Here is a 12,873-nt window from a genome sequence, read left to right on the forward strand (position 1 = left end):
TTAGGGGAAGACTCATGAGACCCGTAGTCAGAATAGTCTTACATCCAGTAGCGAGGTCGAGCCATTTGCCCCTCTCCAGATCCGTGGTGAGGGCCATGGCTCTGCCCGTCCACAGCAGTCCGTTGCATGTACAGAAGATGGCGAGCTGGACCAGCCTCGCGAGCTCCACTGCATCCGCGACGAATTCGGTGTGGACGACCTCCGCAGGTTTCTTCTCGACCAGGGGCCTTATCGTTAACTCTTGAAGTTTGACGTCGGCCGAGCCCTGGAGAAGCGACACCACGTTCAAGGCCTTTACAGCTGCTGCCGAGGCCTTGTAGAGCGTGGAGTGAGTCACGGTGCTGCCTCTCTTGCTGTGGTCAGCGAAGACAGGCCTCACCCCCGAACCCTGTTTTACCGAGCCTGGCTTAGCCTTCTCGATGGCGGTAGCCAGGATCGGGTCCATGGCTGGGAGGCCAGCGACCCCCAGGTCCGCGCCGGTGAGAACATCCACTACGAAGCCTAGCTTCTCTGGTTCTCTTCTCCCCGCCGCCCACGAGTACTGCACTGCATCTCTGACGCCACCGGCCTCGGGAAGCAGCTTTGACTCTGTGTGTCGGGGGGGGAGGGGTGTCAAACCTTGGAACCCCGGATGGGGACCCCGATCGATAGCTTGGCCGGCTCCATGGGCTGCGCCAGGCCGCATCTGGCGATAGCCCTCTTTAGCACGACCGAGACGGCCTCTTGGGTTTCCTTTGCCTGGCTAGGATTCCCCAAGGCTTCAGCCGTCTCTGTAGGCCCAGGAGGACCCGGACTGGTCATCGTTACCTCCTGAGACTGCTGGTAGGAGGTGAGCTCCAACTCCTCTTCCTCATCTCCCCCGTTGTGCAGGACACTGTCTCCCTCGTCGATCTCGCTGTCTGAGTCGCTGTCGCCAGGCGTCGGCGTGTCGCCCCAGGCGAGGAGGGAGGCGGGGGGGGAGAGAGGAAAGCTGCTGTCATGGAAAGGCCCGATGGCCGCGACAGCATCCGCGGGGTCCGGTGATGAGGTGACCGCCCTTGAGGCTTCCTCGCGCCAGACTTTTCTGATAGCTCCGCTGGAACGTGGGGCCGCGGCTGGTACCCGCCACCGGCGCTCCTGGGTCCGTGGCGAGGAGAGCGTCGGGGTGAGTGCCGCTGCTTTCTGGCGAGGTCGCTAGCAGCGTAGCTCTGGCGAGCCGATGTTCCAGCTGGAACACAGTGAATTTGTCGCAGAGTATTTGAGTACTTTTTCCACCACTGCCCAAGAATAGGGACGCTATAAGGTTCATGTGGTTTGAAATTAGGGTTTGTGGGCTGGCTTAGCCTCGTCAGGCAGGCGTCAGCAGCAGCATGCCCCCAACTGTTAGAAAACTCAGAATAGCCAGATGTCAGGCCCAAAGGAGAGATTATTCAAACATCATATATCTTTGTGTGTGTGTGTGTGTGTGTGTGTGTGTGTGTGTGTGTGTGTGTGTGTGTGTGTGTGTGTGTGTGTGTGTGTACACACTGAGCAAACACTCAAAGGTAAGAGCTATACACTGGCTAACACCACGGACGGTTTCACAGACGATGAGTCCTTGACGAGCTCCTCCACTCCTGCATCAATCCGCCTAACATTCAATTCTCTTTTACTCTTCTTTGTACATTTGGTTGTCTAGTCTGTTTGATGTGGAGAAAACCCTCCTGTGCATTATGGCGGGATGAATGCAGCCTCAGCTGTCTGTGAATCACATCACCTGCCCTGCTCTCACAGATGCCTGCCTGCCTGCCTGCCTGCCTGCCTGCCTGCCTGCCTGCCTGCCTGCCTGCCTGCCTGCCTGCCTGCCTGCCTGCCTGCCCGCCTGCCTGCCGGCCTGCCCGCCCGCCCGCCTGCCCGCCTGTCTGTCTGTCTGTCTGTCTGTCTGTCTGCCTGCCTGTCTGTCTGTCGGCCAGTGGTGGAAAAAGTACTCACATTTTTTACTTAGGTAAAAGTATCAATACTGTAATATAGACATACAGTACTGACTCTGTTAGTGTTACAAGTAAAAGTCAGGAATTCAAGATGTACTTGAGTAAAAGTCCAAAATATTGGCATCAAAATGTACTTAAAGAAGCCAAAAGTAGAAAGAACTAATTATGCGGAATGTCCCATTTCACAAGCTTTCAAATGTATACACATCTTTTGAAAATAGCCGATCTATAAGCTTGTAGATCAGCTATTTTCAAAAGGCCGAAATGTATATAGGGCTGAAGTGGGTAACGTATGTTTTGTAATAATAATCGAAATCTACAAAGTAACTAGTAAAAGTACAATATGTGGATCTGAGATGTAGTGGAGTAGAAGTAAAAGTATTGGAAATTTGAAACACTCAAGTAAAGTACTCAAAATTGTAAATGTGCGTAGTTACTTTCCACCACTGATGCCTGTCTGCCTGCCTCGGCAGCACAATACTTGAAACCTGCGTTGGAGTTAGTTGTAGATGTCTGTGATGTTGTCGAGGTCAATGTTCAGAGATGACGAATAGAGGGTGAAAAAAACGCATTAGCGATAGCCTCCAGTGTGAAAAGGATTCCATACAGCGCAGCCTAAAATTCAAAAATGATTATGCTTTCTTTTGGTGGTAAGAGAGGTTGGCATAATACTCCACAGCCAGATGGTAAATTGATGTTGTGCACTTTAACCATTATTCCACAGAAGACACCACAATAAAAGGAAAATCACAGAATCACTTCATCAACTTCAGCATTTAACCACATTAAAATTGGCGTCCCTTTATGAATGTATGGCAGCCGCTGATAGATTACTTGCCCAAGGATTTATCTACTCTGATGTATAAAGGAAGTGACTCATTGGACTGGAAAGCCCCAGTTGTACTCTTACAATGTGTGTTGGGTGTATTTATAAATGTTTGACTGTATTTGTATCTATAAATTACGTAATTGTTTTTGTTTTGTTGTCTTTGTATTGTGTGCCTTTGTATTGTGTGCCATTTAATGTCATACCTTTCTGTGAAAAATGGGAAAATTGAATAACAACTTTATTATAAGAAATATAAAATAAATATAAAACATGGCGTCCATATTTTGACTCGAGTCGGCTACTGTATCTGCGCCCCATATTCAAATAAAATTCAAAATTGGACCCCCCCCCCCCTGCCATTTTGCCTGCCAAAGAACCTGCTTTTATTTAGATGCATCATGTTGCATCCTGCGTACCCTTTAGGACACGATGACATACTGTACTCTTCTCCCCGGGCCGCCCATCTAAAAGAGAATGTGACACAAAGGTGGGGGTTCACAGGAAGGTTAAGGGGGGGAGCGTTTTCCGTCCACCCTGTCACCCCTCATCAGTGTCACTCCCTTCCCCCCTCCCCCCTCCCCCCGTGCCCCTTACACAGATGGCTGGCTAAAAAAGATGCACTTATACACTACGGTCTCTGCTGCATTGGAAGTGTGTGTGTACCGTAAAATCCCAGGAGGGAGGGGGGGGGGGGGGTGTTTGGGGCCATGGGAGAGGTCTTGGTGAGCGGGGGCCATGAAGTGATGAATGGTGTTCAGAAGTGGGTCGGAAGTCCCCCCACACAAAAGTACAGTAGCTACCTACATTACCAATTACCTCTTCTCAGGGTTTTTTAAGCCCATCGGGGAACGGCTGTCTGCTTTGGTATGCGCCGAGCGATTTCTCTCCTACCTTCCCCTGGCTGCCTCGGCTTCTTATCGCTATCTTCTTTTCAGAGCTGTCATCATTTGTTATACTTTATCAGGGATTCTGGTTTTTTTTTTGCCACTTGAGCGGTTACCTCTGAGACAGGTATTTCTGCACCGCTGAGGGTCTTAAGTACACAGATTTCTTTTGTGTTTTATTTTAATCTTGTCAGCATGTTAACGTTATTCCGCGCATCGCAACTACTCTCAGACTTAACCCATTAGGAACTGAGGCCGTCTAAATCTGTCTAAATCAGTAGTTCTCAAACTTTCTTTGTGCAAAGAACCCCCAAAATGATGATTTGGCCGCGGACCCCCCCCCCCCCCCCCCCCCCATCTGACTTTTTTTTTTCCCTGGCAAGTGAGTGAAGTGACTCAACTTTCAGATGAACTCCTTCTACAATGTGTGCATTAAAATATGCAATACTGATGAATCAAATACAGTACGCTATATAAAAATATCTCAGGACTGCATCAGGTTTGATGATGACTGCCCTAATTAATGTAACCTTTTTTTCAGATGCACACACACACACACACACACACACACACACACACACACACACACACACACACACACACACACACACACACACACACACACACACACACACACACACACACACACACACACACAGTTGATATTTCTATCTTGATTTGACAGCTACAGTATGAGGCTATATTGAATTGTTATTACTGAGCTGTTCAATATTTTTCCCATTTCCCTAGCTTTTTCTCCCAATTTAGTCATTATGTCAATTCCCCCACACAAGTCTCCTCCGACACACAAGACAGCTGACTTTTTTCACCCATTGGATTTTGGAGCATACATAACCCATGTGGAGGAACATGCTATCCCTTCCAGTGCTCGTATCCTCATGCAGAATACTGTTGATCAAGGGAATTATGTTGATGTGTCAATCCATAACAATTAGCTCTGCAAAATAATTTGCAGTCAGGAATCAGATGTATTAGAAACGTATTATATGTGTGTGTTACTTTATTATGTATCATTTCAGCGATAAATGATCTCACTTCAGGTTTTTTTTCTGTTTTTTCTAATTTACATGATGAATATCAGTAATGGAATAGAGTGACGCTTTGTGTGACTCAAACAAGCAGAGGCGTCTGCATGTGTCACAACATAAAATGAGTACAGATGGATCAGTCCTCCCAAGAAAGAAATATCATTTTACAGTTTTCTGTGGAAAACAGTGCAAACAAGGACTGTCCACCATATGACCACCTGGAAAAGAACATAACTTTGTCCATGAAGGAGCATGTCTGCGTCCCCTTTGCCGTTATTCATATTGTGCATTTGTGTAAGCATTGCACCTGTGACCTGTGTGTATTGAAGAATGTGCTATAAATGTTTTGGGGCTTTTCAAATAATTTCATACACTTTCAGAGTTAAAGGAGAATTCCGGACAAATTAAGTGTTATCTTTGATGTCTCGTTACTCACCTACCGATGTGAAAAGTAGCGTTCTTTTTTTTCATATATTCCCCTGTCGTCATTTTTTAAACCCCCTCCGTTGTCATAATGGGAGCGCGTGGCTAAGGGAAATTCGTCTATTATAACCGACGCAAAGTTGTTTTTTTCACTACTAGTATTCATAGTAGAGTCTCATGATAGTCAAACATGCGTTGAAACTATCTGCGAGGCTGCCGTCAATGGCGAACGATTTAACACTGGTTGCTTGTTTCTTCCAGAACCTGGCAACTCGTGTTGCCAGAATCTGGAAACAAGCAACCAGTGTTAAATCGTTCGCCATCAAAGATAACACTTAATTTGTCCGGAATTCTCCTTTAAGGCGGAACTATGTAACTTTCTTTATGAATAAAATGTCATTTTGTCCAATCTGAGTATGTTAATACAATATAACTTATCTAATTGGGGTGGTTGTATGTTGTCTTCCTGCTCTTCTATTGAGACATTTACATCATGTCTCACCATAAGTCAACACTTACAAACCGGGTTCAAATCCGGGGCAGAAGAGGAAAGTTAGTTAGTGCAGCTTTAACGCAGTCCAACAATACCCATAGAACCTCCTCCTCAGCTCTTGTGAGTCTTTTCATGGCGTACATGTATTTTTTTTTTAATCTAAATTTGTATCCCACGATTTTGTAAAAAAAAAAATCACCCAGTGCCAATTGCCTAAACTGTAATCCTGGCCGCTACTCTCCCTCTGCCAGCCTGGGGAGAGCCCCGAACTGAGCTCATGCTACCTTCAGCGCATGCGGAGTGAGCAGTATCCCCGGTAAAACGTAGCGCGTGGAAGGAACGCGTTATTCCAACCAAGTTCCCTTCCCCTCCATCAGGTGCCCCGGCTGACCAGGGGGAGGCAGTAGAGAGACCAGGATTACTGCATGTTTTTGTGAGGGTACCCATAGGTCCTAGGAGACACGGGGAGAACATGCAAACTCCACACAGAAAGGCCCTTTCGCCAATGTACGATCTGTACATTTTAGCGTCTTCCGGCCATGAACCTTCCTCTCTGACAGATGATCACGAAAAGCTTTATGCAGAGAGCATAGAGGGGTTTTGGGCATCACGCCATGGGGCTCCATCGCGGTCGGGGCTCCGTCTCAACGCTCTCTGGGATAACACTGCATCACTCACACGCTCCAGGCAGGGGGGGCGGCATGCGGCCTAGCTGTCCTCCGTCTCCGGGGCTGCCACAGACGAGTATAGTTGGGTCACAGTGATGATGGAGCGTGTCCTGAGGGCGGGCAGGGACACTCCATCATAACCATCAGCCCACTTCACCGCGGCGCCGGGATTTACGATCACATTTGTTTCATTTTTGTTGGGAGGCGAGGCCCTACTTTGTCACCTTCCCCTCCTCCTCTCCTGCTGCCTTCGTATTGTTTGTGTGGTTATTTATTCCATCCAATCCGGGAACGCATCTCTGTCATTTTAGATTTCTTTGGCTATTCAAAAATAGCAGATATACAGTACGAGCTTGTAGATCTGCTATTTTTGAATAGCCAAAGAAATCTTACAATGACAGAGATGCGTACCCGGATTGAATGGGTTATTGATGAGAGGTGGTGCAGTATGGAGAATGGGCACTCCCGTGTCCCCCCTCTTGTTTGACCACTGGTCCTAGTGGATTTATGGATATTATTTATTGATGAGTGTCCCCAGTGGTGGAAAAAGTACTCAAATTCTTTACTTAAGTAAAAGTACCAATACTGCAATATAGAAATACTCTGTTAGGGCACGGCCACACCACATTTTTATTCTACCTCTGGGGCGGAATCTGCCAATGCTTTGTCAAAGCAAATGCATGGATTCTTGGAAAAAATGCCATGAAAAGACCATGAATCCACAATCCGCATTTGCATTGACAAAGCATTGGCAGATTCCGCCCCAGAGGTAAAATAAAAGTGCGGTGTGGCCGTGCCCTCACAAGTAAAAGTCCAGATTTCAAAATTCACTTGAGTAAAAGTACAAAAGTATTGGCATCAAAATGTACTTAAAGTACCAAAAGTAAAAGTTCTGAAATGTTTGAAAATAGCAGATCAACAAGCTGACAACTGCGACGCGTTGTGAGCTTGTAGGTATAAAATAGGGCTAAAGTGGTTAATGTATGTTTCATAATATCATAATTTATGTCTGAAAAGTAACTAGTAACTAAAGTTTTCAAATAATTGTAGTGGAGTAAAAGTACAATATTTGCCTCTGAGATGTATTAGTGGAGTAGAAGTAAAAGTATTGGACATTTGAAATACTAAATACTAAAGTACAAATACCTGAAAATAGTACAGTACTTGTTTATGTACTTTCCACCACTGCGTGTGTCCCCTCTTGTTTGACCCCTGGTCCACTGCGTTATGGATATTATTTATTGATAAAGGGTTCTGCAGTATATCCTGTGTGCCAGCATGGCAGCACTTCCTCTCTCTTGTTTGATCACTGCATGGTTCCTGTGTCTGTGCAGAGTTATGGATGCCAGTGAGTTGCCACAAGTTCTTAGAAATCTACTCTCTCATTATTTGAGGAACAAATATACACTTCCCAAAAAACACAATAGAAACATAGAAGATCTACAGTACATGCACATAACACGTCGAGTCAGCAACGCGTTATGGGCTAATAATATGATTGGGTGGAACTCCTGGGCCACGCCAGCCTGTGATTCGGCCACTAGGCTGGTATTCAGATGATAGACAAGTCAGCGGGCCAATGTGATGTCTGTCTAATCTGTGGGCCGGTGCTACTCAAGGATTGGCCATTTCAGATGAGAGACAAGCCAGTGGGCCAATTACATGAGTTATATTTACTTTGTGGGCCGCCCAGACTAAAAAAGTGGAACAACGGCCGGCCTGGTTCGGCATGGAATGGAGCGACCGTTTGGGAATTTTTGGGAACCTCACGGGTCCCTTTGGTTCCATTTGTACACTCTCAGAGTTACACACCCACCATAAGGGGCCATTTGGGAACCAAATGCACCCTGACCAGAATGGAACAGAGCCTTCATTAGTATCATTGGTAACACCTGTGAAGGAAGTAAGAAGAGGACCAATATCTTTCCAATATGGCTGCTGTGCATAGAGCCTATTGCATTGTTAATAATTTAAGGTATACACAGTACACAGACACAGTGTGTACTTCTGCTGTTGCCATTTGCCAATGATGATAAAGCCATATCATTGAAATGTGAACGCTACGTAATTGCAGTCTTCATTATGGGGCTCTGCAAGTCTTTTCTCTCTGTATGCATTTTAATTATAGAAAACACGATGATAAACTTTGTGACAATGAAATCACCCCCGGGGGGCTATTAATATCAGCCAGTATCCATCACGTTGAGCCCATCAGCCCACCCCTCGCAGCCATATAGGATGAAATTAAACATGCCTGTTCTGTGTGTTCTTTATTGGTGATATCCCTCACTGACCGTGGGGCCATGGGCCCAATGAGAGACATAAACAGTGGTGGAAGAAGTACTCAGATATTTTACTTAAGTAAAAGTAGCAATACCTCAATATAAAAAATACTCTGTTACAAGTAAAAGGCCTGTGTTCAAAATGTTACTTGAGTAAAAGTACAACAGTATTGGCATCAAAATATACTTAAAGTACCAAAAGTAAAAGTACTAAGATGTTTGAAAATAGCAGATCTACGCTCACGACGCGTTGCGATGCGACGCGTTGTGAGCTTGTAGATCTGCTATTTTCAAATAGCCTATGTATAAAATAGGGCTAAAGTGGTTAATGTATGTTTTTAATGTAATAATTTATATCTGCAAAGTTATAACTAAAGTTTTCAAATAATTGTAGTGGAGTAAAAGTACAATATTTGCCTCTGAGATCTAGTGGAGTAGAAGTAAAAGTACTGAAAATGGGAAATACTCCAGTAAAATAAAAAATCCTCAAAAGTGTACTTAAGTACAGTACTTAAGTAAATGTACTTAGTTACTTTATGCCACAGTTTATTGGTGATATCCCTCACTGACCGTGGGGCCGTGGCCCAGTGAGAGACATAAACCATAGTGAAACACGACACACCTCCCTGTGATGTCTCTGTCTCTCTCTGCGCTATTTACTGCAAATTACCACAAGACCCCAAGACAACTGGAAAACTCATTAGCGCTGAGTAATGAGCCTCCCACTAATAGAGAGAGCGGAGGAAGATAAAGCAACATTGAGGAAAGGAGAAAAAAAGAAGAAAGAATTATGCTTTCAATCACAGACTGTTTGGCATTTTTCAATTTTAATTAAATCTTCACTAATCTGGTTGAAAGGCTCCTGAGCTTTACATCTATAATAGAACGTGGCTATGACAGCAACAACCATAGTGGAAAAGGTATTCACATTTTTTACTTAAAGGAGAATTCCGGACATTTTAAGTGTTATCTTTGATGTCTCGTTACTCACCTACCGACGTAAAAAGTTTCCCCTGTCGTCATTTTTTCAACCCCCTCCGTTGTCATAATGGGAGCGCGTGTCTTAGGGAAATTCGTCTATTGTAACCGATGCAAAGTTATTTTTTTCTCTACTACAACTCATTGTAGAGTCTCATGATAGTCAAACATGCGCTGAAACTTCCTGAGAGGCTACCGCTATCGCCGACCGATTTAACACTGGTTGCTTGTTTCTATAATTGGCAACACCAAGTTGCCAGGTCTGGAAAGAAACAAGCAATTACACCAGGCGATCAGTGCACAAGAAAATCGCCACCCGGACTGCGCAGTCATCTGCCTAGGCGACTTCAACCGGACAGACTTAAAAAAGGTCTTTCCCAAATTCCACCAGCATGTCACCTGCAGTACCCGTGGTGACAATATTCTTGACCACTGCTACACGCCCTTCAAGGATGGATACAAAGCTCTCCGCCGCCCACCGCTAGGAAGCTCTGACCACTACGCCATCCAGCTGCTACCTGCCTACAAACAGAGGCTAAAAAGGGAGCCGGTCATTGAGAAGGAAATCCGAATCTGGTCTGAGGACACAGACGCTATGCTACAATCCTGCTTCTACCAGACTGACTGGGGGATGTTTAAGAACGCCGCGGGGAATAACATCAACGAACTCTCAGACTCAGTCACTGGCTTTATCAGTGAGTGCATAGATGACATAGTCCCAAAAAAGACAGTTCGGATCTATCCCAATCAGAAACCATGGATGGACAGCGGAGTACGTGCACATCTGCATGAACGGGATGCTGGTTTCAAATCTGGCGACGTGGAAACGCGCAACACGACGCGCGCGGCCCTAAACAGCGCCATCAGGAAGGCGAAAAAGGCCTACACAAAAAAGATGCAAGACAAACTCAGCAATGGCGACATCAGGAGCACATGGCAGGCGGTACACACCTTGACAGACTGCAAAACAAGAACCAAAAGCGAGGTGAACCCGCCTGCCTCCCTCCCCAACGAACTGAACACTTTCTACGGCCGGTTTGAGATCAGCCCCAACCGCGGCAGCCAAGCGGGGCCATCAGCAGCACCAGCAGAGGAGAACCCTCTAACCATCTCGGAGAGAGAAGTGCGTACAGCCTTCGCACGGGTCAACATCCACAAGGCAGCCGGACCTGATGGGATTCCAGGCCGGGTCCTTAAGGCATGTGCAGACCAGCTGGCGGGTGTCTTCGCTGACATCTTTAACCTCTCCCTCTCCCAGGCTGTGGTCCCTGCAGGGTTCAAAATGTCAACCATTGTGCCCATTCCCAAAAAGGCCAAAGTGACATGCCTGAACGACTGGAGACCTGTCACTCTCACCCCGATCGTCAGCAAGTGCTTCGAGAAACTGGTGAGGGAATACATCAGCTCCACGCTACCTGCCTCAATTCAATTCAATTCAATTCAATTTTATTAAAGTGTCAAATCACAACAAGTTGTCTCAAGACACTTTACATGTAGAGAAGAGACCCGACATCCCACCCTGAGCAAGCAATTTTGCGACAGTGGCAACGAAAAACTCCCTCTTAACTGGAAGAAACGTCAGGCAGACCCTAGGCTCTAGGGTGGCGGCCTTCTGCCTCGACCGTGTCGGGGGAAAGAAGAGAGAGAGAGGGAGAGACAGACAGAGGAGAGACAGAAAGAGATACAGTGCAAGTAGTAACAATAACACTAGCAGCAAATATAATAGTGTAAGATAGTATATGATAATATAATATAATAAAATAATATAGTACAGCAATAGTGTGTATGCAGTATATAATGGTATAATAAAATAATGTTAAGATAATATACAGTATAGTGTAGTGGTATAGTGTAATGTAGTAGAAATCCACGGTCGTGCTCCATGGAGAGGCCCGGTCCGCAGTCACAGTATTGAGCCGCAGCTAGGGGTCCATGGACCTGCGACGTGGGAAATAAAAGAAACTCCGGGGAGCAGGTCCCCGGTTGTAGAATTAGTGGCAGGCCTTACTAGAGCGTGAATCTGTACAGGGTTAATTACGATTGTACCAATGGGACACAAACCCACACAACCAAAGGGAGGACGAGAAAGGAGAGGACGAGAGGAGAGAGGAAAAAGGGGGGGGGAGAGGATGACTATAGGGTGACTGAGTCTATACACTTTGGCTATAGGCTTTATCATAGAGAAAGGTTTTTAGTCTAGTCTTAAATTTACAGAGTGTGTCTGCTTCACGGACTGAGACTGGGAGAAGGTTCCACAGCTGAGGTGCCTGAAACTTAAATGCTCTACCTCCTGTTCTAATCTTTTTGGGGTTTCTTGGAGCTGTAAGCATTTTTTCATACTGTGGACGCAATGGTGTTCTGGCTGGTTTATAGGGCTCGATGAGTTCTTTGAGATATACTGGTGCCTGTCCATTGAGAGCCTTGTATGTGAGGAGGAGAACTTTAAACTCTATTCTGTATTTAACCGGGAGCCAGTGCAACGAGGCCAATGAAGGAGTGATATGATCTCTTCTTCTGGTTCCTGTCAGTATGCGCGCAGCGGCATTTTGGACTAGCTGCAGGCTTTTTAGGGACTTACTTGGGCAGCCTGCTAATAAAGCGTTGCAATAGTCCAGCCTAGAGGTAACAAATGCGTGGACAAGTTTTTCTGCATCATTTTGGGACAGGATGTGCCTAACTTTTGCAATATTACGCAGGTGAAAAAAGGCATTTCTTGAAATTTGTTTTATGTGGGACTGAAAGGACATATCGCTGGATCCGTGGCAGTATGCATACCGCAAAAACAGATCCACCGACGACGCTATTGCCATGGCTCTCCACACCGTCCTCTCGCACATGGACAACAAGCTGCTGAAGGACAAATATGTACGTATGCTGTTCGTGGACTACAGCTCAGCATTCAACACCATTGTCCCAGCAATACTTGACAAAAATCTCAGAGACCTAGGGCTACACCCAAGCATGTGCGACTGGATACAGGACTTCTTGTCCAACCGACATCAGGTGGTGAGAATGGGCAGCATCACATCCGACCCCCTGACCCTCAACACCGGAGCACCCCAGGGATGCGTGCTGAGCCCTCTCCTCTACTCCCTGTACACGTATGACTGCACAGCCACACATGTCTCCAACACCATCATAAAGTACGCGGACAACACGACAGTGATAGGCCGAATCGTCAACAACGACGAGTCTGACTATAGAGAGGAGATCAACTCACTGGCACGCTGGTGCAGGGAGAACAACCTCTCTCTTAACGTCGACAAGACCAAAGAACTGATCGTGGACTTCAGGAGGCCGCGGAGAGACCATGCGCCC

The sequence above is a fragment of the Gymnoscopelus braueri genome (assembly GCF_963280865.1).
Source record: "Gymnoscopelus braueri genome assembly, chromosome: 9".
Classification (NCBI taxonomy): Eukaryota; Metazoa; Chordata; class Actinopteri; order Myctophiformes; family Myctophidae; genus Gymnoscopelus; species Gymnoscopelus braueri.